Consider the following 27,627-nt stretch of genomic DNA (forward strand, 5'->3'; position numbering starts at 1 on the left):
GGTTTTTTTTGGTTTTTTTTTTTTTTTTTGCTTGCTTGCTTTTCAGTGCTGGGGTGGAACCCAGAGCCTTTCATGCTAGGCACACACTTTACCACCCAGCCACACCTTCAGATCCGTGTAACGTTTTTATCTTGGTTCATTGGCGTTGCCGGTGTCAGTAGTTTGTTCATTTTTATTGCTGGATTGTATCCGGTTGTATGGGCTGTAAACTGCCTTCTGTTCATTTAGTCACTACTTAATGGGTATTTGAGTTGTTTCCAGTTCTTGGCAGTTATGAATAATACTGCTATGGATATTTTTTAACAAGAGTTTTTTGTTTTGTTTGTTTGTGTGCTTTTGCAATTTCTCATGCATAGATACCTCAGTAGGTTTGCTGGGTCACTCTGTTTATGAATTTGGTGAATTGTGAAGTCTAACTTTTTAAGAAACTTAATTGTTTTCTACAGCAGTTGTGTTGTGCCATTTTATATTTTTATGAGTAATATATGAGAGTTCTGGTTCTCATCCTTAACACTTGTTTATCTTTTATTATAGCAGTTATGGTAGCTGTTAAATGGTATTCATTGTGGTTTGAATTTGCATTTCCCTAGGAACTAATTATGTTGAGCAGCTTATGTTGTGCTTATTTGCTTTCCACAGATTTTTTTTCAGTAAAACGCATATTCACATCTTTTGCCTGTTTCTGATTGGGTAACACGATTTCCTTGTGCTGGATACAAACCCTCTATTACATTTTGATTTGTGAATATTTTCTTATAATATGTGTCTTGTGTTTTCATTTTCATAATTATATCTTTGAGTGAGGTCCTTGAAAACCCCTCAAGATGTTTCTGTCTTTTACCCAAAATATCTTATTCCCACATTGTGCCTCTAGCTGATGAACGTGAGGATCTGAAGAGGGCACACTCCTTCATGGGGACATGGCTGTCTTAGCAACAGAGGATGGTCTTCCGAGGAAGCACGCTCTACTGGGAGTGTGCTCCTGAGCCCTCTCTTGGGCGATCATTGTGCCTTCACTGATCGTGGGTGCTGCTGGCAGGTCTTTTCTTCTCTTTCCTTTGCAGAATCCAAACTGCCCAGGCTGGAGTCCAAGTGCCCACTCTCCAGTGCTGTGCTTCGTCTTTCCTCACAGGTGCCCTCCCTTCGCCTGAAGCCCTAGAAGTTCTGTCTCACATATCTTACCTCATTTGTGTTGAAGGGCAACTCTACGATGTGACGCGACGCTGTTCATGATTTAAAGATAAAGAAACACCAAAAGAGGAATGGAGGAGTTGGTTACAAAGAATGGGTTCTTAAAAAGCCATTTTTAAAAGCCAGGACTAACTCTCTCTCTCTCTCTCTCTCTGTCTCTGTGTGTGTGTGTGTGTGTGTGTGTGTGTGTGTGTGTGTGTGTGTGTGTGTGTGTGTGTGTGTGTGTGTGTGTGTACCTGCAGACATGTTTTTAGAGAGATGAAGAATGTGGAGCCCTCACAGTTCTAACTAACAGGCTGTGCCGGGTTGTTGGTGATTTCCTATCAGCCAGGCTGTGATCCTGAGAGCCAGCCACACCTGTGAAATGGACCTACTTCCTCTCCCTTCAGGACTGTAGAAAAGCAGTTAGGAGGCCTTTAGAGTACAGACTGCTATCCTGATTCCGTAACCCACTAGTTGTCACCTAAAAGAAATCACTGCTTCTAATAAAATACTCCTTTAATTGGGGCTTTGCCATGATTAAGTTCATGAATGCACATGTGGTCATAAGCATAGTGCTTGGTATAAAATTCTCAGTGACTGCTAACTGTAGTTGGGGATTGACTTCTTGGGTATGCTTGGCCTCAATATGGTGAAAGAACTCAGAGTTGGCATTAGGGGCCAGTGTCGGCCATGGTTGGGACTTTGACCCCCAACTAGGTTAGTCATGCTGGATCTGTTTCTCCATGCTTTGTTAAGACCCATATCCTAAGACTTTATCTTCTCTTGTTGTAAGAGGATCTTGAGAGGAACCTGAACTCCCTATCCATCTCCTTTGAGAGTACTTTTAAACATTTTAAAAACACAAATGTATGTTAATAAAGGATTTAGAAAATATAAAATTAAAAAATCTCTCATAGATTCATTATCTCATACAGCCACTGTTAATTTTTTGCAGTGTCTTTCACATGCCTTCTTTCTCTTAGTTTAGGAGTCCACTTTTAAAGTCACATGTAATGTTATATCTTGCTATTTTCACTTAATGTCATAATTATTTTCCATTTACTATGCCTGCTTTATAAGCTTTTTTGTTGCTAAACATATTGTTTACTGGTATGATTTTGCTGTATTTTCTTTAACTTAATGCTGACTGTTGGACATTAGGCTGCTTATATATTTTAAAACTATAATACATAGTATGGCTAAGACCATCATAGTAATAATAATTTATTTTCTCTTTGTAGGGTTATTTTGCAAGGCAGATTGCCCCAAAATTGGCCAAAGGGTAGGAGCATATTTAGGATAAACAATTAAATGTTCAAAATGGAAGACTGCTGAAACCTTCAGGCTCTTAAGTGGTAGCAGGGGAAGATGGGGCTTCCCACATTGCCTACCTCCTTTGAAGGAACCCCCGCACCAAAACTCTTTCACTAGGTGTATGTGTGCCTGATTCTTCTCTTAGTGGCCAGTTTTCCTGCTCTGTACTGAGTGTCACTTTCCCCTGGCCTTGGGAGCTGTTGTGAATGCCTGACTTCAGAGAGGTGAGATGATCTGAATGTTTTCATAGCCTTCTACTTTCCTAGCTAGCCAGTGGCCAGGCTTAGAGTTCTGCTGGCCCACAAGTCCCAGCCCCTACTGGGCCAGCTAAAAAAGAACGTGGTACCTTTTCTGCCTGTGTTCTACCAGTCAGACCTCTGCATTTCTTTCTCTCCTTTCTTTTCCATCCTAGGTTCAAACAGAAGCAGGCATCAGCCCAGAACAAGCTGTTGCAGATAGTGAAGATGGGAATAGAGGCATCTGTCAGACACTAGAAACTGTCTTTGCTTCAGGTGGAGGGCATAGATGACCACAAGAAGCAGCAGTCAGGCCAGCTGGTGAGTGCTCATCTTCCTGAGATGGCTTGCTGTGCATGTGTAGTACATGGAAGATGGTGGCTTACACCACCCCATTGGATATACTCACCTTCACTTCTGTAGAAAGAATACCTGTTTAGAAACAGTAACTTGGGTTCTTCTAGCCCTGGCTCTGTCAATAATTTGCTTTGGTATCTTAGATCTCTATAGTAAGGCACCAAATCATTTGACAGTCTCATTCAACTCTGAAACTTAACAGATATAAAGGAAGCATTGCTGTGTGTACCAGGAGGGTATAAAGAGAAGGTTAGGGGGTGCAATATACAACATAGAGCATCATTTTAAAGAGTTAGGCAGCCCAGATATAAATCCTGACTTCCAGTTTTTCGTTTGGGCATATTTCCTGAGCCTTGACTGAGGATCATGATGTTCACACACGTGATGTCCAGGCGATCATATACACTATCTATCCAGGGCTTACCACACACTTGGCAAATTACGGAAGTTACATTATTACTGCTGTTACTATTATTAATACCTGTATTTAATTAGAGACTCTTAGTTAGGATTCTTTCTGCATCAGTGCAGAATTTATTTCCTAACATGAGCAGTCTGGACATGCCTCCAGGGTTGACCAATTTATCATTTCACCAGTGTTTCTCCTCCTATTCTTGCTATCCCCAGAGTGCCAGTCCATACTCAAGCCATCCCCCTACAGGTAAATGATGGCTGCTAATAAGGCTTCGTCACATGCCAACTGGACAACACTCAACAGAAGAAGAGAGGGGTCTGTTGGCCCGCGTGGCCCTGTCATCTAGGACAACTTACTCAGAACCCCTCAGCATAATTCCTCTTCCCTCCTCTTGGCCTGAACCGTACAAGGTAACCATGGCTGAGCCAGTCCTTGGCAGAGGGAGTATGAAGGGCTCCACTAACTGCAGGTAGAGCTCTTTTGTAGTCACATTTGGGAAGGTGAACAGCTAGACAGGCAGAATCAGAACTGAGAGTATGGAGCAGGTGATGGGGCGTGGCTGTGGGCAGCAGCTAATGACGTGCTTCAGAGGCCAGGAGCAGATTTGCTCTGCATTAGGTGTGTAGCAGTGCGTACAGAACGGACTAGAAGACTGTGAGATTGCCCCTCTGGGGAACGGGCATTGGGCAGTCCTCAGCAGATATTTAATGTTTCTGATATCTTCAGCTTCCTGGGGTTTCTACTGGAATTTTGGCTTTACTGTCACGATTTTGTGCACTGCCCTCTCAGAGGCACTCTTCCTGACCTCCCAAGCCTTCCTTAGAAATTAGGGTAGAAGCCTCCCTTGACACCACAATGTTTGGATTTTGTATGCCTGGAAAACCAGCACCTTGTGAATGATGCCAAGGTCTGTTGCCAGCTTGAGCAGTAGCCAGGCCCTCTTATATCATGGCTGCCTCTGAGTGCTGGATAGTTGAGTACTGTGAAAGTAATGCCAGGGGACCAGTTTCCTAGGCAAGGAATCCAGAAGTTCTCTTTTCAAATGAATACAGTTTTAGCCTGTGATTCTTGCTGAGATGACCTGAAGCCATTTTTTTTTTTTTTTGTCCTGATGCAAAGTACTTTGCTTCTGTTAATGTTAATCTTTTTAGCAATAGTGTTCTCTTTTGCCCCAACTTGGCAGGCACTTCCTTTCTGGCAAAACTGGAATTGTTTGAATCATTCAACTTTGCTATTTGCTCATGATTTACTGTATACCTGGCTGCAGAAAGCCAGCAGTGCACAGGCTGAACATTGGCCTGCTTTGGGAATTCTATTGCCATATTCATTAGTCTACCACCTTTAATCTCAGTCTTCCATAAAATCTCAAAACAAAAATAAATTTTCTGCAAGAATGTAATACATACCATCTCTAGTACAGTTGCCAATGGAGTCCTTGTTACCAACTTAAATCCCCTGAGACTGGTCTTTACTATCTGCATTTCTATTAGGATTCTGGTCTTTTGTGTTTACAGCTCAATTTACGGCAGTCTGGGGCTTCTCTACCTGACATTTCCAAAACTTGCCAAATTCTTCCTGAAAGTTAGTTCTAAATGCTTCTGAACCATATGGTCGGGTAGGATGAGCAATGACCCCACTTCTCATACCATTTTTTTGATAGTAATTTCCTCATTGCTGAGACACAGTGCCCATCATCCACAATTTAAAGGAGGAGAAATTTATTGTGGCTCAGTTTCAGAAGTCACCATCCACAGTTGGCAGGCTCCAAGGCAGAAACAGCATGGTGGAGGGGCCTTGGCAGAGGAAAGCTACTCATCTCATGGCAGCCAGATAACAGAGAATGAGACGGATAAGGGGGAGTGACGGATAAGAATCTGTACACTCTTCCGGGTCACACCCTCAGTGATCTACCTCCAATCTGGCCTTGCCTCCTAATAGCACATTTAGCTGTTCAGCCCATTAATGGATGAAATGTGCTGATGAGAATAGCACTGCCACGATCCAGTCACCTTCCACCCATCTGAGAATTGGAGGGGACATTTTAGGTATAAACCACCACACTAAATTAGATGAATCGTAGTTTCAGCATCAGCTTAGCATGAGATCTAATAGATTTTACAGCCCTAAGTCAGAATCCAATGAAACAGTTGGCTTGTGTTTGAGAGCTGTGGCGTAGGAAAAATACAGATCTTCAAACTAGGCTTTAACTTGTGCATGTAATGAGATACTTTCTAAGAGACAAAGAAATGGAGGCAATCTGTGGAAACTATCTCTTCTGCCTCACCTGTCTTTGTTACTTTTATCATTGCTGAGACAAAATACCTAACACCCAGAGTTAATAGGAGGAAAGGTTTATTTAGCATGCAGTTTGTAGAGGTTTCTGTCCATAATCAGCTGGCTCCAAGGCAGGGTGGCATATGGCAGAGGGGCAACAGTTCATGGCAGTGGAATACAGAAAAAGAAACAAAGGGTAAGATAGCTTCTTTGTGTCCCTTATATTATATCCAGGTTACCAGGATTAGGGTGTTGCCAAGCCAATCAGAATACTGATTTAGTAGTTACATATCCTTAATCCTAGCATCACCACTCTAGATCAGCCACCTCTGAAAAAGCTCCTTTTAAGATTACATGAGGCTTTAGGGGGACATCTAGACACAAACCATAGCATTCCACCTTGGTCCCCCAAAGACTCATGTACATTCCTTTACAAAAAAGGCATTAATCCATCTCTAAGAGTTGCCAAAATCTTAACAGTTTCAGCACTACTGAAAAGTCCAAGACTGAAGTTTCGTCTGAGATTTAAGGCAAACTTCCAGTTGTGAGCCCCTGTACAAATGAAAAGAAAGTTGAACACTTCCAACATGCAATAGCACAACATAAACATTGCCATTCCATTCCAAAAGGTACAAATAGGAGGATACAAAATAACAAATCCAAAATCCAGGAGGGCAAACATTAAATCATGTGTAGTATCCAAGGCAATCTGTGGCAGGATGTGGACTCCAAACACTTTGGGTGGCTTGACTCCTATAGTACTTTTGGTGGTGGTAGTTCCCATAGCTTCTCTTTGGGGGCGGTTTTCCTCTGACTATCCACATTCCTTGCTTCTCCAAACTTCTGGTGTCTTTACTGCACCTTCAGCTTTGTATTCACGGCTTCTCACGCTGCCCTCTTGGGGGCACAGTGCATGTCCTCCAAGACCTTCTGAAATCTGGGTCGAGGCTTTCATGACCCTACAACTCTTGCATTCTGCATGTGCTTGAAATAAGTACCATGTGGATAATGCCAGTGTCTGCTGCCAGCAAGAGCAGTAGCGAGGCTTGCTTCTCTCTTGGCTGTAGGGGTCCAGTGCCTATGAACCAAATCCTGAGGAACAACTTCCCTAGGCCACGACCATTCCGAGACATGGTGCTTTGGGGCTCTCTTCTCAAAGCAAAGTCTTCCACTTTTGCAATTTTGAGGCTGGAAAGGGTAGAGCCCTGATACTTCTTTTGATGCCCTTAGGCCATCTTTTCTGTTCTTCTGTTACATCTCAGCAGTCAAGATCTCCTCAGCTCTATCTTTGTAGGCCATAATTTTACTGGAGCTTCTTTTCCAGCCAACATCAAACATTTTAAATCATTCTGCTGGCCTCTTTGCTCTTGATTTTCAGCATAAATCTGGCTAAAAAGCCCCAAAAGCAGCCATGCCACCACCTCAACATTAGACTGTCTTGAACTTTCTTCTGCCAGATTAATTAGGCTGCTGCCCTTAATCTCAGTCTCAGGCAAAGTCTCTGGACATGAACAAAATGAAGACAAACTTTCTGCTAAGGCATAACACACATTGTCTGGAGTCCAGCAGCCAATGCAGTCCTTCCCAGAAGAAACCTCCTAAGCCTGGTCTTTACTGCCTTTCTAGTCTTCGGAGCTCTTACCAGAATCTCCCAGACAGTACAGTTTAAGGCTGTGCTTTTTCACCTGGCATCTCCAAATCTTTCCTAACCCTTCTCCTTCCCACAAGACATTTCCAAAGGCTCTTACTCTACATGGCCAGGTAATGTCAGAGCAACAGACCCACTTCTTTGCTTCCAAATTCTGTCTTAGTTACTTTTCTTATTGATGAGACAAAATACCTGACACCCAAAGTTAAAGGGAGAAAAGGTTTCTTTAGCATGTAGTTTGTAGAGGTTTCAGTCCGTAACCATCTGGCTCCAAGGCAGGATGACACATGGCAGAGGGGCAACAATTCATAGTGGTGGGAGACCGCAAAAGCAACAAGGCGGAAGTCAGCCTCTTTCTGTCCCTTAGATCTAGGCTACCGGAATTAGGGTGGTGCCAAGACAATCACTGTACTGATTTAGCAGTCATGTACCCTTAAATCCCAGTATCACACACTCTAGATTCATCCACCTCTGAAAAGCCCCATCTAGATTGCGTGAGGTTTTCGGGGGACATCTAGACAAACCATAACAACACCCTTCACCACTTTGCAAAGCTCAGCACTCTACGTGTGACAGTCCTGCAGCAAGATCACTAAGCTCATTTCCATGGTCTGTCGAGAATGACAAGCATTCTCCACTTTCAAAATTACAAAACAAAATTGCTTTTAAGAGCTTTGACATACAATTCACTTCATGATTTTTTTTTCTCTCATTGAGTTTATTGGTACATTTTAGGTATACAGTACAGTTACATTCGTCATTGGGATCCTGTACTTCTACATGACAGGTAGCACGTTCTTATAGTTGTACAACAGTTACCTCAATTTTAAAGTGCTTTCACCTCCCCCAAAAACCAACTCTATCATTTACCACTTACTCCCATTTCTCACAATACTTCAAGGCCTGTCATCTATATACTTCCGGTCTCTATGCCTTTGCCTACTCTGGATATATGAAGAATGGAATCAACAACATTTAGTCCTTGGGCCTGCCTTCTCGCTTAGCCTACTGTTTTCAAGATTTTATCTGAGTCGTAGCATATATGAGTATTTCACTCCTTTTTATCACCAAATAATACTTCATTGTAGGGATAGATGTACTTTATATATCCATCAATGATTTGATGGGCATTTTAGTTAGAAGATAGCTCTTTTTGTACATATTTTTTAGTGGTCCTACGTATTCCATTCTTACATTTCTACATCAGGCCATACCTTCAAAAGTCAAATCTAGGTGGTTTAATATCTTAAGTGTAACATGCAGATTTTTTTTTAATATTCAGGATAAAGTCTTTAAAACCTTTGTGAAAGAAGGCTTTCATGAATAAATCAACAGAAAAACAGGCAACTCAAGGAATATATGAATGGTAAATAAATATATGAAAGTATATTTTATTTATATATACCATTCAGCTTGAATGGTAACTAGGGAAATGTCCACTGGTGAGGATCTGGAGAAATAAGGGATTGTATGAGCTCATGTGGGAGTGAGAATCCTTACACAACTTAGGGGGTGATTGAATGAGCTTGTGCACTCCACTCCTTAGCAAGACATCTACTCTGGTGCCTAGAAACACAGAGAGGCTCATAAAGAGAATTTGTAGCAGCACTCTTTGCCATGGCATAAAACAACAAAAACAAAACATCAGAATAAATAAATATTTACATGTTTATGCACTGAAATACTCCATAGAAGTTAAAGTAAACAAAATTGTATCCTCACTGCCAAATCACACCTCATATTGTATTGAGTGAAACAAGCAACTTGCAGGATTCAATATAGCAAGTATACATTGTTCAAATTATGCAAAATAAGCCTCTGTGTTGTTTGCTTTCCTATGTAATAGTGTCTAAATGGAAATGCAAGATTAAATTACAACACTAAATTCAAGTTTGTGGTTAACTCAAGGCAAAAATGGAGGATGGATTGGAGAGTGCTACTTCAGGACCCCGATAATGTTTTTAAGGTGGAAGATCAGGCTTGCTGTTGTTCATGACCTTTTCAAAAACCTTACTGAATGTTTGAAATATTCATTGAAAACAGTCATGTGTTATCTTCCTATGTACATAAAGAAGCACATACCAAACCATAGGCGTGTGTAATACTAATAGAATATTGAGTCATTTTTCTAATTTGTACCCATGTACATTTTTTGAAACGTTCTTCTAGACTGCCCATTATTATATGAAGCAGTGTAACAATGGAGTATTCAATTCAATAAATGTTTTCTCACAACAGACGTAGGGAGAGGCAACTCATATTTCCTTACATGAACATTCTTTTCTCCAGCTGTTCATGTTCTCAACAATAGGATGTCAGAATCAAATAGTCACTCAGGTCTCAGCAATACCTAGTATCCTTTGTAGACACTTCACTTTCCACCATACACTATTAACCCCCAGAACTGTGGAGGATATTATTTTATTGGGTGATTTGCAGTTTGAAGATCATATGGATTTGGAAAGATATTTCTGTGTATTTCATAGGGTTTCTGCTTCCCTAAGCAGCAGTACAGGGGCCTGCATAGGACCCAGGTACAGAAGTGCCGTCAGCGTGCCTGCCAATGTCTCCTCGTTCTCCAGATCTCTTCAGGAGGATGTCTTCTTTCTTACACCAGGCTTCATCCAGAAGAGGGCACAGGTAAGTGTTTGATTGCTGGCTAAGGAGTGAGTGTAGCACCAAGTCCTGCCTGGGCAAATGGAGGCCACAACCAAGAGCCCAGCATGTGAGTGCCCACTTGGGAGAGGAGGAGTCATAGGTTTCCCTCCCAGCCTTCTCAGCTGCAATAGGCATCTGTATCATGGCATTTCTAGGTGCTGCTAGTTCATATCTGCTGGTGCATATTTCTTCCAGATTATGAGGAGGTGAGGTAATAGATTCTCTAAATTGTTAAATCAGCAACTATTTATTTATCATATATATGCGCACGCACACACACACACACACACACACACACGGGAAAAGGCTACACTTGTGGAATCATAAGACATCTACTAGCCACAGTGGATATGTGGCTAATCTGGATTTGGATGTATTGTGAAGATAAATTACTAGCAGGTTGTAGTGATTTCATATAAAAATAAGAATGTAAGCCATCTCGTCCATACATTTAAACATATTGATTACATGTTAAAAGGATAATATTTTTAGCATATATCTTTAAAGTCAATTTCACAAGTTTCCTTTCCTCAAAGTATTTTCTCATCAAATTTTCTTGTCATTTCACATGATGTTATCACATTCGTGGCTTATGTTATTTTTCAGCTGCTGTCAATGATCTGGAAGGAATTTGTGGAGGAGAGTACCAGGCGTTGAGCCCAGTGCCTTCACACTGAGCAGGCTCCCCAGCTCCTTTATTTTTTACTTTTAGAAAGGGTCTCTCTGTCCCCCAGTGCTCAAATGCGCCATCCTCCTGCCTTAGACACCGGAGCGCTGGGGTTACAGGCATGCACCAGCACACTTGGTTCGCCGTTTCCTTTTCTGAGAGTGAAAGTTTCACATGTAAACTAAAATGTTCACAATGGAGCTCTGTGGCTTGATTTAATCATAGTGAATTATCAGAGTATAAGAACATACTCTTTTGAGAAGTACAGTCTGCTTTAAAAAAAACTGGTGAAGGAATCTAGTCCAATAGGTATTAATAAACATGAGTGTAACTTCATTTAAATACACACACAAAAAAAAACTTACGGAATAAGTGAGATTTATAGACTTCTCTTTACATACATTTTGTCATTTTTCAATAGCCACTTCTCAACACCTTGGGACAGGCATTAACACTTGGCAGATAAAGACAGTCAGAAGATAAGTCATTTGTCTGAGTAGCGACATGGAAAGGTAGCCTTAAAGCCTTGCCCTTGTTACCTTTCCTAACAGGTCAAAGTCATGCCTGTTTAGGTGCCAGGCACCCAGGAGGCCTTACCGACACTCAGCCATGTGCACTGCACTGCCCGGCCAGGGTGACCCAGTCCACTTGTAATCCCAGTCTTCTCAGCAGGTCTCTCCAGGGACTATGGCCTATTCTCCCCTAGAACGGAAAGAGAAGTCAGGCTTAGGTTGAGCAATGATCTCTGCTGGCTGCTTTTCAAAGCTCAGCTCAAATGTTTGTTACCTGTACAGAAATCAGAAACTTAGAACAAAATGTCAATCAACTCCATTGGAAGTCTAACAAATTTTCAATCAATGCCATCACTACATAACACTGCTTAATCCAGCTGATTTTCATCATGGCAAATCTGTCAACAAATGAAGCAGTACACTGATTGACGTTCTCAAGCAAGCTCCTACTTTGTCTTGTACGGTAATGAACAGTTCTCAGACCAATCATCCTTGGTAAGACTGGAGAACACTCCTGACACCTGCTGAAGAAAATCATAACAACTCTTATTTAATAATAACAACAGTAAGATCTTCATGAGAATGAACCTTAAAGTAAGGACTTGAAGTGATTATTGTCATTAAATAGCTCCTATTTATTGAGCGTGGTTCTGTGTACTTGCCTCCATTATCTCACTTAATCTTCTCAAGGAAATCTTTGTAAATAACTTGATCTTGGTTATACCGAGTGAGGGACTTGAAGCCCAAGAAGCTGTGGGACATCCCAGTAAGTCTCAGCTGGGCCTTGCACCCAGGCAGATTCATTGAATTCCAAACATGTATTTTCCGCTGACGAACGTGAGCTTTTAAAAGCATCCATTCAACCATATCTTTCCCTATTTAAAATATGAAACCTAAAACTGATTTTAATGGTCTCCCCCCGTAAACAGAATAAAATTGTAATGCCTAACCCTGACCCACTAGGCCCTTATGATCTAGCTCTAGTCCTCCTTACCAACCTCCTCTACCCACCATACGAGCTACACTGTCCTCACTCTGGACTTCAAAATGGTACCCCTCTGCTAGGAGGTTCTGCCCCTTAGGCCTTGCCAGGTAACTACTGTGCATCCTTTTAGTTGTGTGGGAAAGTCCTCAAGAAGCCCTCTCTGACTCTCCAGTCTAGACTCAATCAAATACCCACCTTCCCTTTGGTCTCTCTCACTCAGTTTTAATGTCTTTTTGACCACTAATTTTCAGGGCCTAGGATGACACAGAATTTTTGTTAGTTCTCCAGTGTATCCTAATGTTTGATAGCTCAGTATTTGTGGGAGAGAGAAATGAGTGTACAGATGGACAAGTGAGTAAGTGATGGGGTCCCTTTAGCAAGAAAAAGCAAAGTACAGAATCCACTTAAACCTTGACGGTGGTGTGGATAAGAAATCTGAATGTGCACTGGGAAACCATATTATTTTACTGTGTATGTGTGTATCCACATGTGTGTGGGGGGGATCTGTCCTACAGTTAACCTATTGGGTTTTTTCCAGGTACTTTAAAGCTTAAGGGGGAACTGGGGATATGGCTCAATGGCCCCGAGTTCCATCTCCAGCAGTATTGAGAAAAGCTAAAAGGATAGGGGCCGAGGGAATAGCTGAGTGGTATAGTGCTTGCCTAGTATGTGCCAGGCCTGGAACGGGGGACTTAAGAAAAAGGTGGGAACACGAAAAACTAACAAAAAGTTCCTATACAGAGTCTATAAAGAATTCCTACATGGTGGCACATGTCTAATCCTAGCATTCTGGGAGGCTGAGACAGGAAGATCACAAGTTTAAGCCAATCATGGGCAAGTTAGAGACTTAGGAAGATCCTGTCTCAAAAAAAAAAAAAATCCTACAAACTAGTAAAACACACACACACACACACACACACACACACACACCGACAAACCAATACAGTGAGTAAAAAACCTGGATACCTCACAAAAGAAGGTAGCCAAATGGCCAATCAACTTATGATCTAGTGCTTATTACATTAGTTACCAAAAAAATCTGGCTGGGATACCACTTAACACTGACAAGAAGGCTAAAACCAAAAAGACTGAAAATATCCCATGCTTACAAGGAAACAGAGCGACTGGCGCATTTGCTGCTGGTGGTAGTGTAAATTGTTAAAGCCACTTTGGAAAACCAATCATTAGTTTCTAATAAAGCTGAGTGTGTGCCTACTCTATAAGTGGCGTGCACTTCTAGGGATATACCCAGTTTAAATGCATACACACGTTTACCAAGAGACATGCGCAAGTGTTCACAGGTAAAGGTACATGTGGGGGCTCATGCCTGCAGTTTCAGCACTGAGGAGACTGAGGCAGGAGGATCACTGCAAGTTTGAGGCCAACCTGGGCTACATAGTGAATTCAAGGTCAGCCGGAACTACAGTGAGACTGACTCTGTTTGCCCTTAGCCACCTAAGTTCCCTGCAGTGGCGATGTGGAGCTGCCTGAGCTCCAGGAACAATCGCAGCCCAACTCCCACACAGCATACTCAGATAGGCATCTTTTTGAGCGAATGTGTGGATGACCCTTTCTTCTGGGCCCCATTTCCTCCACTCATTCCCTTTGAGATTACCCGCAGTCACTTCAGGCCATTTGAGCCCTCCTCAGAGCACAAGATGACTCACTTCTTGCCTGGCCTTCACACTCACTGTTCCCCTCTCCCTCACCCCCCAGCAGGTCCTGCTCAAAAGCCTTTAAAAGGCCACCATTCAACCGACATGGGAAACACCCTACCTGGTCCTCCTTGCCACCCTGATTTCTGTTGCCCTTCCACCCTGCTCTTATTACTGCCCTTAAAACCCAAGACTGTCAGGCTGTTCTGTGCCTCCTCCACAAAGGCTTCTCCCAGAAAGCTACCTGTCATTCTTGTGAGTCTTTCACTCCCTAAACTCACTAGCTTTACCTTTCCCATGTACAAGAATTAATATCCTTCCCCCCAAACTCAGCTTCATTCCAGAAAACTAATCACCTCTGGCTCCAGGATATCTTCATCAAGTTCACTCTAACCCAGATCACTTGTTTACTCGTCTGCCTCCACATTCTATTAATCCAGCCAGCATGTGGCCCATAACAATGATGTCCTTGGGCTGTTCAGTTAATTCCTCTCCTGGCAGGAGTCAAACTAGCCACTACTGCTGGCTGTGGGCCAGCCAGAGTGAAAGTCTCCATTCATCTTTTCTCAATGCTCTCCAAGCAGGTAGCCAAAAGTCTCAAATCTCCATAAAATTCTCCAACCTTCAAGACCGAACTGTCTTCCTGATAACAGTGGCAGCAATTATCCTCCGAAAACAAATGGGCCTTGCCAGGTTCAGTCCAGCCCCATGCCCCGTGGCTGCCCATGCCAGGGTCAGTTCTGAAAATAACTTAAGTTCTCAACTAAGAACAAATAAATTTCACTGCTCTGCTGCACCAAGACTATTATCTCCTGCTCAGGGTATTCCTGAGAACTTAATCTCCCACCTCTACTGCCCTGCCTTCTGCCTTTTCCAACTGAACTCCCCCTTCCCTTCACCATTTCTCTACCCTCTCTATGAAGGTATCAGGAAGTTTAAAACATCTCTAATGAACTCGCTAACCTGCAAGATCATATCAGCAGGTTTCTGTTGTGTTCCAAAACCAGAGGCCTAGGCTTGCTGACCACAAACACACGTACACACTCACAAAAGGTGGTATCTCTGCCTTTCACCAGAAAAGCTGCTGTTTCTTCACCAAGTCTTGACTCGTATGAGCTGGTGTCATGTTCAAGCCACGACCCTATTGCATTTCCTGAAAATAAGACCTACCTGGAAAATAAGCCCTAGCATGATTTTTTAGGATACTCATAATGTAAGCCCTAGTCCACCCGGTATGGGAAAGAGGGCCTGCTGTCTCTGTGAATAGATGTAAGCACTCCAAACTTTGAGGTCACTTATTTAAGGAAGACTTGCCACCTCCAGAGCCTTTTCTGACCTGGTAGGAAAGATTTTTATCCATACTGTAAAGATGTCAATGCACACCAACAGGTGTATGCATCCCTTACACATAGGCATGTGGGTGAAGTCTGTTTGCCAATCTACAGTGGAAGACCCACACCTTTGTACCAGTTCAGGCGATGGGGAAGGATGAGTCTGTGGATTATGGAGGGAACAGAGAGGACATGCTTTACAAACCTGGTAACACTGTCGTGAACTACAGGCTCTACAAAAAGCCTACATGCCATAGCGGTGGCATCTTGCCTTAGATGGAAGACATCAATGACTTTCTGCTGGACTCACTGTGGCAAGAGAAGTTACCATCTCATATACCAATACTGGCCCTTTTGAACTCTTTCCTCATTTTAAGTCATTTGAAGCTCTTCTGTAGAATAGACTGGTTCTAAGTCCAGGTTCTAGAAGGGACCATTGGTAGAGATAATGATGGGCCAGAGTTATATTGAAGAGCAGCCTGTTTGGCAGTGCAATCTGCCTTAGAATTACCCTGGGAGACAAGTTCCAAGGAGGCTTGATATCCCTGGTAAAGGGCAACTGCTACTTCATAGATTTACTGCCTTGGGAAGGTTGAGGATCTCTAGTCCATGTTTTATTGGAGACTGGTGACTAGTAAAAAGTCCTCTTAGTTTCTAGATGACTGCATTGTGGTAGGACCAGAAAGGCATACCTAGAGTCAGTATATTGCCCTGTGAAAGTTGGAGACCCCAAGTGAGAGCAATAAGTTTGGCCTGGCATCCCAGGGGCAAGTCTTCTTGCTTCAGTGACGTGGGTGGGGCTGACTGTACCATCACCTGCTCTTTTAATACCATCTGTAATAAAGCTGCTACCATCAGTGAACTATGTGTTAGCCATCCCTGTCAATGGCTGGTTCCTCAGATTGAGGTGGCTGGCATAATCCTGGGGGATGGCTTGCCCACACTCATGTTCTATCTATTGTTTAGTTGGGAACAGGTTGGCTGGATTTAAAGCAGTGCAACACTGAGGAGAAACATCTGGGTTTCCAAAAAGAATGTCCTCACGTATAGTGAGCCTTAATGTGGTATGGAGTTAGAACTAAGAGCTTCTGTCCCAAAGTTATTTTAGAAGCTTCCTAGACTGAGAGTGCTATAGCAGCTATTCTCTCAGGCAGTGAGGCCAATTCAGCAACTCCATCTATTTGCTTGGAAAAGTATGCAACTGGTTGGTTTTCTTGACCTGGATACTTAGCAGTCCTATAGCTATTTTTTTTTCCAGCCACTAAAAGAAAAAAGCTTAGTTAAGTCTGGGATTCCTAATGCTGGGGGCTGCAGGACCCACTTTAGGGCTTTAGAAGCCTCTTGTGTGTCTTTTATTCGTTTCAAATGTTCAGTTTCTGGTCCTTTGGCTATTACTCCAAAATGGGGTATCCATGTGTAGTAGAAGCCTGCCATTCCTAAGAAAGCCCTCAGCTGCTGTTAGATTCTTGAAGACCCATACAGAGAGTTGCCTCTGTTCTCCTTGGGGACAGTTATCTTTGTCATGGGGTTAAAATGTATCCCATAAATGCAACCTTTTGAGAAATCTGGGTCTTTATGTTGGGACACCTTATAACCCCCTTTTCTTAGAAAATTGAGTCTTAAGAGAGTTTTTTAAAATCAGATGACTCCTTAGTGAGATTACAAATGAAGAGGTCATCTCCATACTGTGGCAGACTTCTCTTTTTAAATTTTTATATTTAATCTCTCAGGTCTTGAGCTAAAGCCCATGCAAACAAGTGGGGGCTATCTCTAATACCCTATGCCAAGGCAGTACAGGTATACTTTTGGTGAAGTCCTGTCTGGGGATCTTCCCATTCAAAGGCAAACAAATATTGGGAGTTAGGATCCACAGGAATAGAAAAGAAGGGGTCCTTGAGATTGAGGACAGAGAATCAGTGTCTACTGGGACCTTGCTAAAAGGGTATATGGGTCTGCTACTAATGGGTGAGTAGGTACCACTGAGTTATTGATGGCTCAGATATCTTGTACTAGGCAATATTCTCCCCATAGCTTGACTATTGGTAAAATGGTTGTATTGCACAGGAACTGGAGTGGTATCAATAACCCTGTAACCAAAAATTTGTCCATAATGAGAGTTAGCCATCCTAGCCTAACTTTTTTCTTAAGGTAATACTGTGTAATGTGAGGATATAGATTAGGGTTTTTTAGTTGAATGAGTACTAGAGTGGCCTTGACACCTCTCCCTGGGATGCCATCATATCATTCTTGGGGATCAACCCCAAGCAGAGACATTGAGTCCCATGGGGTCAGGCTGCCTGAGTCCTTAGCAGTGAGGACACAGGTTGTCAGAGGTTTGCCTGTTAGAGTGGCCTTGAGTAGGAAAAGCATATCTCCTTCAGTTACCGGTATGAGGCACTCTAGTATCACCGTAAGGTAGCTTGGAAAAAGCAGTCTTCCAGGTGACAGTTCAGAAAGCTGAGTAAAGAAAGCTGTCCAGTTAACTCCTTCAAGGCCTGCAACAACTTTAGAATGGAATGAAAATTCACGCCAATAAAAAACTAGAATGGAACAACTCAGCTCAGTAGCGCAGAGAAATATAATTCATTCACTTACCACTTTGAGAGGCCCCCCCCAAGCTCTTGTAAGGTGATGGGAATTCACTTGTGTTGGAGGCCTGCAGGCCACCTCGGGCACCATCATTCATTGTCCAGGACTTCTTCCTGAGCCACCATGGTGGTGGATGACCTCATCCCTCTCTGGGAATGAGAGCTGTCCCTCTTCCAATGCTAAAGCTCTTCTTCCATGTTATGACAGGCCTAGTGAGAGTTAGGCAGTTTCTGAGGGCATTCCTTCACTCAGTGCCCCTGTTGCTTGCAGTTGAAGCACTCTGACTTGCTTTCATCACTCTTTGGATTACCCGGAATTCCCTTAGCACTGAGGATTTGTCCATGAGAGCGAGCATGTCTTCAGCCTGCTTCCTTTCCTTATTCAACTCTCATTTGTCTCTATTCTATCATGTTTATTAAAAACTGAATAAGCTACACCAACCCATTAACTTTATCTAGGACTTTCTGGAGCTTTTTCCTAATATCTGAAGGCGACTGATTAATAAAACACTGACTTTGGATAATCTGACCTGTAGACTCAGAGTCTAAATTGATGTATTTACAATCTCTTCATGCTAGCTAGAGCTGAAAAGCAGCTAGATTTTCATCAGAACCTTGACTAATAGACCTGAGCTTATCATAGTTCACATGTTTGGGCACCTCTTGCTACATACCCACTAAAATGGCCTTGATATATAACTTTCATTTGGCTTCTCCACCCTCTGTGTTATAATCAGACTCAGGCCTCTCTTGGGATCCAAATAACACAGCAATAGGCTGGTTATCAGAAGGTGCAGCTGTGTGGGCTTCATCATTAGCCTGCTTTGAAGCCCTTATAATCCTATTTCGATCTACTGCTGTGCAAGAAGAAACCAGGAAGAATTGAGCATCTTACCAGGTCAGATCAAAAGCTGTTGTTAGGGTATGGAAATCATCAGCAAACTTTTCAGGATCCTCAGAGAATTGACTCAGTTTTTTTTTTTTTTTTTTTTTTTTTTTTTTTTTGCATTGCTGAATATCCATAACTGAAAAAATAGACTTGTTGAGAAGGCGTGGGTTTTGTTGACGGGGGAGGTACAGGAAACCTAACAGGCCTATCCTTGAGTCAGTCTCCCACCCACTCTGGGACTTGACAAAGCACCCCTGACAGTTTCTGTACACCTCAGTCTCAGGGCTGTGACCTAGTAGGGCTGAATTCCTTGGGATTGTTCATGGAAGTCTCACAAAGCCTTTCCTTGAGTCAATTTCCACATGATAACCTGACAGGGCATCCTCTAGAATATGTATAACCACTTTCAGTTTTTTTGTCAAGGCATACCCTGATAAAGCTGAACTCCCTGGCGGTGGGCATTTCCAGCCTTGTGTAGGCATGCACTGTTTTCTCTTTCTTTCTTTCTTTCTTTCTTTCTTTCTTTCTTTCTTTCTTTCTTTTTTTGAACGTTAGAATCTTGATTCCTCATGTCTACAACTCATCTTTTGATCTAAGAGACCAAAACTTGTATGCTTTACTGGCTGGATGCCTCTTAGACAATTTTATTTATTTATTTATTTATTTATTTATTTATTTATTTATTTATTTATTTTTGAGGCAGGGTCTCTCTTTGTAGTTCAGGCTGACCCTGACCTCACAATGTAGCCCAGGTTGGCCTCAAACTCATGGCAATCCTTCTGCCTCAGCCTCCCATGTGATGGGATTACATGTGTGCGCTACCATGCACAGCTTTCTCTTAGAGAATTTTAAATCCACCTACTGCCCTGTCTAGGGAGGGGTAGCAATTGCTCTACTCATCAGAACCCGGGAACCTTGACAGCTTCCTCCCAGATGTGGCTCTCAGTGTTGATCAAGAAACAGACACTTCAACAGATGATATCCCACTATCTGTCAGTCTAAGGACTGGGATAAAACATCTCTCCTGAAAAAGAAAAAAATCTCATCTCACTAGATCAACCACAAACCTCGAAAGTCAAGCACAATGTATATTCAGCCAGCAAAAGCAGGTTACATACCCTTTTAGATAGGGACATATCCTTGAGGCCACAGTTAACCCAGTGAAAGCAAAATGAACTAAAATGGAGAGAAAGGACTAGCATCAGAGGAGTGAACTGAGGAGGAGATAGCTACAGATGGGCTTTAGGATCCAGGAAGAAACCAGTCACCTCAGCCAGCTGTGCTGATTCTCAGGGACGCAGGTACTGAGTATATTACTTCTCTGGATGTGAACTTTAAAATATGCAAATTTTGCTGTCCCTTTTCTTGCACATGGGAAAGCATTGTAATTTTCTACTGTTTCCTTGATTTTCTCAGTACCAAAAAGCCAAATTATTGAAATACTCCAATAAATGAAAGCCTGCAGGGGTGTGTGTGTGTGTATGTGTGTGTGTGTGTGTGTGTGTGTGTGTGTTGGGGGGGTCATGAACATAAAAGTGCTAGGATAGCAGGAAAGCAAAAAGCACTTCACACACAACACAGCACACTGCACACAGATAAATAAGGCTTTCAGAATTAATTGAAAGATACCTCAGCCCAGGTGCCTCTCCTGAGTCTCAAGGAAGCTAAGATTATAGAAGTTTACCACCATTCCCAGAACTCTAGCTTCTCTGAATACTTCTTAAGAAAAAAAAAAACTTATTTGTCTTTAGTTGGGTGTCCCTCGATTACTCCATGTCATTTTTCTTTTGAACTGTGTATTGCTTTTAGAAGTATTTAGTAGCAAGAAACATAATCTTTATATTCAACTTTATTTGTATTTCCAAGGTTTGCAAATGTCAGTGGTATTTGTCACATTTGAAATGTATGAAAGACTTTTCAGAATTCAGTTGCCTTTTCTTTAATGTTTGTGTCCTCATAAAAAGAGATGAAATTCCTTATCATTAGTGGTCATTTAATCTTTCTGAAATGAATAAAGTGTGTTGCCTGGGTATGTTGGCAGTTCATACTGGGAATTTATTTTAATGAAATAGAATATGGTTGGCTGTATAATTATAGATTGGGTGAAGTAATTTAACTGTTTTTAGATGTATAAGACAGGCTGGCATAATGAATGAAAAACACCTTTTCTTGAGGCTGAGTCCTGAGTGTCTCCTTTTGTCAACCTTGTCATAGTTGACATTCTTGTACTCCATAATTGATGTGAAGTAAGAGGCTTTCTTTTGGTAAAGTGACAGTCTTTGACTTGGTTTAGTGACAAGCTTTCTGAGCACTGTGGTATTGTGCTCTGCATTGTATGATCCTCATGCAGGCACTCTCTGATCAAATATTTTGAATGATTTCCATATGTTTTTGTGTAAGATCATGTGTTCCTTTCCTGTGTTAAAGCACACATAGTAGTTAGAAAGTATACCTTCCACATATGGAGAATTGGTCGTGCATGTAGGCAGAGACCTGTAACTATAGGATCTTTAGCTCTGACTGCCCCAACAGAGGATGAATTCTCTTATCTATTTGCCTAATATTTTTTCTTCTATATCAGAAAAATTCACAAAATCTGAATCTATCACCCATTGTATTATATGCATTCAAAAGTATTTCATGAATTCTGAGTTCTGTTGTTTTCTTAGAAATTTTTCTGGGAGAGTCATACCTTTCCCCCCATGGCTTTTAACATATATTGGCATTCCCTTGACTTATATGGGCTTAACAGTTTTCAGTATTGGCTGGTATGATTTATCAGCTGTATGCCTATACCGTAGCTCTTTTTGTATCATAATAATAGCTATCATTTTATGAGCACATGCCTTGTGTCAGGTATTGATAAAAAGTTACATGTATCATTTCATTATCCCAACAGCCCTAACAGTATACTGATAGAGAAAACTTTTATAAATAGCAAAACCTATAGTGTTACAATGTAAAATGGCTGCTGCTGTCTCTAGCAGCAGTTTGTTTTGCAAAGAGCAGCTTGTTTTGTTTAGTTCAGAACCAACATCCACTGAAGGCAATAATTACTGAATGAGACATTTGTTCTTACCCTGAGATAACATGGTAGGTTATGACCTCGAGCTCCAAAGAGACTGGAGCCACATGATTGTAAAAGTGTCAAGATGAAAAGGACCATTGCTAACATTTGCTCCCCTGACCCTGAACACCCCCTTCCTTTGGTCTAGGATAGATAACTAGGCAAATCTTAAAGTTAAACTCCCCTAACTACAAAGAATTACTACACCTGGGTTGAAAGGTAATTGTCTTGTGACCATGATTTGTACAACAACAGTGTAAACTGTGAGAACGAAATGTAACTACCCAAATAAAGCCAAGGCTGTAAAACCCTATAAAAAAAGGAGTTGTAACCCAATGTGTTATAGATCCAGGCACTGCTTTTATGTGCAATCGACCCTCATCAATGAAATAAAAACTTTTGTTAATTTACTTCCTTTCTGTGCCTCTTTGTGAGTCTCACTTACCAATTCCGTCCATAACAATACTATCCCCACCCTCTTTGTGGCAAATGAAACTTGTGGGGAAGAGAATGTAGATAGTTTTCCCATGGTTGCCCACATAGTATTAGACTCTGTTTTTATTTTTTGTTTTTCACTGCTGTGATAAAGCCCAGGCACATGCTAGCCAAGTTCTACCATTGAACCAAATCCTCAGCTCTGAATCTACTTTTAAATTTAAATCTGCATTACTTTTGAGTCTGTGTTCTTTAACGACCCTGTATCTTATTTCTTGCATATGGTGTATGAAACTATATTTAAATATATCTCTGCTCCCCACTAGAGCAGACTTGCTGAAGGTCAGGATTCCTTATTTGTGAAGTAGGGTTTATATCTGTCATCTACGGTGGTTGTGACAGCTTGGAGAGACAAGAAACATGTAAAGTGCCTACTACCATAAAGCCTGATTCACGGTATGTATTCACAAAATGGTAGTAACAATGATTAAAACATCCATTTACTTTTATAAATTTTGTCTCCTAGTGTGGAAATGACACTGAAACAAATTTTTTTGCCCGGATCCTAAATGTAAACGGAAAATATGTTGAAACTGGTGGAAATCAGTGGATTCACTTCACACTGCCGCCTTTGGTATTTTCAGCTTACTGGGCAGCTTTTCAGTATGAAGAGAATCCTAAAACGCTAGGCTTAGTTTTAAGTATATCACTAGTTTATTTTTCTTGTGCTCACTGCATGTGTGATAGTCTTGTATTATAGAAAATTTCGAACATATGCAAAAATGAAATAGTATTATCACCTGGCTGTGTCTGAGAGATTTTCAAAGCTGAAATAAGAAACTTAACTCACTCTTTTGTAACAGGTTCACTGACTCCCATGATGGAAAAAGAATTTTCAGGATGCACCAGTAAGAGGGATGGGAAGCATTTATTAGAGATTTAGGACACACTTGAAAGCATAGTGCAAGCGCTCAGAGAAATGAGATGCATTACAATTTAGAACTGGGGGTATTCATACTTTTCTAGAGGGATTGGAAAGTCCAGAAAACAGTGCTCCACCTTCAAGGTACTAGCCCCTTCCATGGGCATGGGTGGTTTTTGTTTGTTTCTGATTTGTTTTTTTGGATAGGTAATTTCAATAATCTCTGGATTCCCTCAGCCTTCTCCTTTATCTTAGGTTCAGGCTCCGGCTCACTTCTTTCCTAATTTAGCCAATTTATGGCCTTTTAGTGATGGGTTTGGAAGAAATCTAAATGTAAAAAAGAAAGCATGAGTTGCCTTCTACTTTAGGGTCAGGCTCCATTTCCTTACTTTCTTTTTTGTTTGTTTGTTTTATTTTTTGTTACCAGGGGTCGAACTCTGGTCTCTGCACTTGCAAAACAGGCACCAGAACCACTGAGCTAAATCCCAGGCCCCCTTTCTTAACTGAGCCTAACTCTGGTCTCTGCACTTGCAAAACAGGCACCAGAACCACTGAGCTAAATCCCAGGCCCCCTTACTTTCTTAACTGAGCGAATTTACAGCCTTTTAAAAATGAAGAGCATTGACTCCTGGTTCAACAAAAAGTTTCAATAGTCAAACATAACAAAATGTGCAATCTCACTGGTATTTCTGACAACAAACCCTTTTAAAAGTCAGACTGGCTAAGAGAAAAGCCTCGGCAATAGCAATGATGTGATAAGAATTTATTCTTTTATACAGACAAGAATATGAATTACTACAGTCTTTTTAGGAAACTGGCAACATGTAATTATGACATTAAAATAATGTAATAATTCTACTTTTAAGAATTTATATTAAGGTAATAAGTAGAATCTTAACAAACCTTTGCTTATACAGACCAATCATCATGTTTTTCTTTTTTTTTTTTAGCTTTAATTGAGTTTATTGGTTCTTTTTAGGGATACAGTACAGTTACATTCATTGTTGGGATCTTGTACCTCTACATGACATGTCTTGGTTCTCATTTTTTCCCCTTGTCCCTGCCCTCCCTTCACCCCCTCCTCCCCTCCCCATCTACAACCACTTTATTTCCATCTTTTCATTATCTCACATTTTTTCTTTTCCCTTATTACCCTTCCCCTATCCATCCCACCTTCCCTACACCTTTAGCCCCTTTCTTCCCATTTGACATTGTCAGTAATCTTATTAGGATCTTCTGTATTATTGCAGTTTATTCACACCAGAGAAACTATTCGGTATTTACACATGTGTGACTTATTCATTTCACTTAGGAATATATCTTCAATGTGTATCCATTTTCCTATGAATGAATCTATTTTCTCGTGCTTTATGGCTGAGTAATACTACATTTTATAGAAAAACCACATCTTCTTTCTCCAGTTTCCAACTAAGGGCAAATGGGCTGTTTCCAAGTTTTAGCTATTACAAACTGTGCTGCTGTAAACATAGGTGCACATACATCACTGTGATATGATTCTTTTAGTTCTTTTGGAAAGATACCCAGCAGAGGGATTGCAGGGTCAAATGGAACCTCCAGTTCAAGCTCTTTGAGGTATCTCCATATTGATTTCCACAGTGGTTGCACCAGTCTGCACTCCCACCAACAATGGAGAAAGGTTCTCTTCTCCCCACAACCCCGCCAACATTTTTTATTGTGTGATTTCTTGATAGCAGCCATTCTTTATGGGATGAGGTAGAATCTCAGTGTTGTTTTCATCTACATCTCTCGAATGACCAGTGATGTGCAACATTTTTTCATATATTTACTTGTTGCTTTTACTTCTTTGTCTGAGAAATGTCTGTTCATTTCGGATGCCCACTTTTGAATCGGGTCTTTATATTTGCGGGGGCTGATTGTTTGGAGTTCTTTATATATTCTAGATAATAGTCCTTTGTCTGAGGAGCAGCTGGTAAAAATTTTTTCCCACATTGTAGGTTGTCTCTTAGTTCTGCTGATGGTTTCTTTTATAGTACAGAAGCTTTTTAATAAGATGAGATCTCAGTTGTTGATTCTTTCTTCTAGTTCCCATGCTACTGAGGATTTGTTCATAAAGTCTTTTCCTATGCCATTGTCTTCCAGAGTTTTGCCTAACTTACCTTCCAGCAAGTTTAATGTTTCTGTTTTAATATTTAGATCTTTAATCCACTTGGATTTTAATTTAGTGCATGGTGAAAGATAAGGGTCTAATTTTAATCTGTGGCAGGTTGACATCCAGTTTTTCCAACACCATTTATTAAAGAGGCTATCTTTCCTCCACTGAGGATGGTCAGCTCCTTTGTCAAAGATGAGGTAGCTGAGTACATCTGGATTTGTTTTTGTGTCTTCCAGTCTATTCCACTGATCCTCAGGCCTGTTTCTTTGCCAGTACCATGCTGTTTTTAATCACAGTGGCTTTGTAGTATAGTGTCAAATTGGGAATTGTTATACCTGCTACCATGTGTCTGTTGCCTAGGATGGCTTTTGCTATTCTAGGTCTCTTATGGTTCCAAATGAATTTTTGGATCATTTTTTCTAGTTCTGTGAAATATACTGTTGGAATTTCAATCGACATTGCATTGAATCTGTAAAGCAGTTTTGGTACTATGGCCATTTTCACTATGTTGATTCTTCCTACCCAGGAGCAGGGAATATCTTTCCGTTTTTTTATATCATCTTCAATTTCTTTTTTCAGAGTGCTATAGTTTTCAGTGTAGAGATCTTTTGCTTCTTTTGTTGGATTGATTCCTAGATACTTCATTTTTTTGGATGTTATTGTAAAAGGATTTTTTTCCCTTATTTCTCTCTCAGTGAGTCTGTTATTTGTGTATAAGAAGGCTATTGATTTTTGGGTGTTCACCTTGTATCCAGCTACTCTATTGAATCTGTCAATTAAGTCTAGAAGTCTTTTGGTGGAGTTTTTTGGGTCTTCAATGTAGAGTATCATATCATCGGCAAATAATGAGTTTAACTTCTTCCTTTCCTGTCTTTATTGCTTTAATTTCTTTCTCTTGTCTAATTGCTATGGCTAATGTTTCCAGAACTATATCAAAGAGGAGTGGTGATAGTGGGCATCCTTGTCTTGTTCCTGATTTTAACGTGAAGATTTTCAGTTTTTGGCCATTTAATATGATGTTGGCTGTTGGGTTTTGATAGATAGCCTTTATTAAGTTGAGGTATAGACCGTCTATTCCAATTTTTTGCAGGGTTTTTATCATGAATGGGTGTTGAATTTTATCAAATGCTTTTTCTGCATCTATCGAGAGGATAATATGGTTTTTGTCCTTGACTTTGTTAATATAATATATTATATTTATTGACTTACATATGTTGAACCACCCTTGCATCCCTGGAATGAATCTGACTTGGTCAGGATATATGATCTTCTTGATAATCTTCTGTATTCTGTTTGCTAGTATCTTATTAAGGATTTTTGCGTCTATATTCGTTAAGGAGATTGGTCTGTAGTTCTCTTTTTTAGTTGCATCTTTCCCTGGTTTGGGAATCAAAGTGATACTTGCTTCCAGGAATGAATTTGGAAGTATAGCTTCCCTTTCAATTTCATTGAAAAGTTTGAAGCGTAATGGCAGTGGTTCTTCTCTAAATGTCTTGTAAAATTCAGCAGTGAATCCATCAGGTCCTGCACTTTTCTTTGTTGGTAAATTTTTAATTACATTTTCAATTTCACTGACTGTAATTGGGGTGTTTAAAATATTTTTATCTTCTTTGTATCCAAAAATCTGTTCATTTCTTCTGTGTTTTCCATTTTGTTGGAGTACAGGTTCTCAAAGTAGGTATTAATGATCTTCTGGATTTCTTTTGGATCTGTGTGACTTCACCTTTTTCATTCCTGATTGCATGGATCTGAGCCTTTTCTTTCCTTTTTATGATAATATTAGCTAAGGGTTTGTCAATTTTATTTATTCTTTCAAAAAACCAGCTCTTTGTTTCATTTATTTTTTGTACCATTTTCTTAGTTTCCATTGCGTTGATTTCTGCTCGGATCTTTATAATTTCCTCTCTTGTTCGAGCTTTGGGTTTTTCTTGCTCTTGTCTTTCTAGGAGTCCAAGATTCATCATTAGGTCATTTATTTGAGCCTGCTCTGTTTTCCTAGTGTGGGCATCCAATGTTATGAATTTTCCCCGTAGAACTGCTTTCATTGTGTCCCATAGATTCCTATCTGTTGTATTGGCATTTTCATTTATTTGTAAAAACTGTCTAATTTCTTCTTTAATTTCCTCTGTAATCCATTGATTGTTTAGGAGAGTGTTGTTCAGTTTCCATGTGCTTGTGAAGTTCCTACAGTTTTTTGTGCTATTGATCTCCAGCTTGATTGCAGTATGATCTGATAATATACAGGGGATGACTTCAATTCTTTTGCATTTATTCAGACCTGTTCTGTGAGCCAATATGTGGTCTGTCTTGGAGAATGATCCATGTGCAGCCAAAAAGAATGTATATTCTGATTTTGTGGGGTGGAAT

At 40.8% G+C, this 27,627-nt stretch overlaps 1 long non-coding RNA gene across 2 annotated transcripts in view; it reads left to right on the forward strand.

The window, feature by feature from the left end:
- LOC104874047 overlaps positions 1 to 18,800 on the forward strand; it is a 23,009-nt gene extending 4,209 nt beyond the window's left edge. The window contains exons 2-4 of one of the 2 annotated variants that reach the window (XR_783650.2): positions 2,900 to 3,044; positions 9,904 to 10,057; positions 10,682 to 18,800. This is a non-coding gene — a long non-coding RNA (uncharacterized LOC104874047). The remainder of the gene's footprint in view (positions 1 to 2,899; positions 3,045 to 9,903; positions 10,058 to 10,681) is intronic. The other variant, XR_783649.2, reaches the window with a different exon arrangement.
- The last annotated feature ends 8,827 nt before the right edge of the window (positions 18,801 to 27,627 follow it).

The sequence above is a fragment of the Fukomys damarensis genome, unplaced genomic scaffold (assembly GCF_012274545.1).
Source record: "Fukomys damarensis isolate Sample0158 unplaced genomic scaffold, DMR_v1.0_HiC HiC_scaffold_19, whole genome shotgun sequence".
In the NCBI taxonomy this organism is placed as follows: domain Eukaryota; kingdom Metazoa; phylum Chordata; class Mammalia; order Rodentia; family Bathyergidae; genus Fukomys; species Fukomys damarensis.